Here is a 1450-nt window from a genome sequence, read left to right as displayed (position 1 = left end):
ACTCCATTAACGAGCAGCCTCCTAATTAAATTTCCATCCTCATTTCTAGGCTTTCTTTTTCTTTCCTTTTAGATACATATTTTTACTATAATAATTTTTGCAACTGCTCGTCCTTCTTGCGCGGGGCGCGCGGGACGGCGGCGCGCGATGCGTGAGTTATTGGCTAGTGCTGTCAATGCGGCTGACGCCTGTGAGACTGTTGGCTGATTTATGGACAGGGCTACGGGGGACACGACGTGACGGGGATCCCACCGACTAGAAGAGGAACAGGGCCTTCACCTCCTCCTCCTCCTCCGGCTGCACGACGCCGCCGCCGTCAGTCAGGGCCGCCTCGCGGCCGCTGCTGGTCCACGAACGAGTCCGCGGTGCACCCACCCCACCGCGCTCTCAGCGGCCATTAGAATTGTTTGCGTGAGGGCGGAGGGGGGGAGGGGGTCGGTGCCCGGCCCAGTGGGTGAGCGCCGCAGAGATTGAGATATGATATTGGTTGTACAGCCCCTGGGGCGGCAGCAGCGGCAGCCAGCGGCGGCAGGTCTGGGGCGTGGCTGGCGGCGCGTGCTGCGGCAGGCTAATTTGAGCGTCGAGTAATGCAAGCGCAGCTCCAGAGCACCGCCGCCCCCCGTTACTGTGGGACAGGACTGGAGCTGGGCTGGGCCGCGCCGACTCAGCCTGATGAGGTTGCGGTAGGCCACCGGCCGGCACGCCGGCACGCGGGTTGCCTACCGACGGAGTCACGGGCGTTCGCCCGGAGCTGCTCGGCGCGTCCGCGCGCACTGCGCGCACTACGCGGCTGCGGCCGCCGCGCGGCGCGGACAACCCCCCCCCCCCTCCCGTTGCCTTTTACAACGGGACTTTAGCTCACGGTCCACGTGAAGTCGTGCATGTAATCACAAAAGTGCAGCTCTCGAGTGAGGCCCCTCCCCCTTCATCAGAACTCTTTCTCTCTCTCACACACACACACAAGCACGCGCGCGCGGGAGAGAGAACTATTTCGAGGTAGCTTTCACGCCTCCGCTCGTTGGTCCTGTACCTGTCTCTTGCTTAATCACGCCCCCCGCCGACCTCCCCCGGTATTTACAACACTTTTGGATGACTGCCTGCTGCATGAACACCCCCGCCCCGCCCCGCCCCGCCACACCTCCCGCCGAGCCCTCGCCGCGCGCGACACGTCATTGCCAACCCCACGTCACTTCGTCACAACCGTTTATGTTTACCCCGCACAGTCACCCTGACGTTGGCTTCGGACGGGGGGCAATCTCGAGGGAGCGCTTCAACTTCATTGCGCTAATAATGCCGATTCGCGGTGCGAATGTCGGCTGCGATGCAATGGGATGGGGGAGGGCGCTGTGGGCCGGGGTGGAGGTGGGAGAGGGGTCGCAAGTGTAAACGGTTCTTAAGCGGTGCCTCGGCAGCGCTGCGGCCCGCTGGTATGCCCCGCTCGGCGCGCCCC

The sequence above is a fragment of the Frankliniella occidentalis genome, unplaced genomic scaffold (assembly GCF_000697945.3).
Source record: "Frankliniella occidentalis isolate FOCC.00 unplaced genomic scaffold, Focc_3.1 Scaffold41, whole genome shotgun sequence".
Classification (NCBI taxonomy): Eukaryota; Metazoa; Arthropoda; class Insecta; order Thysanoptera; family Thripidae; genus Frankliniella; species Frankliniella occidentalis.
This window is presented reverse-complemented; position numbering follows the sequence as displayed.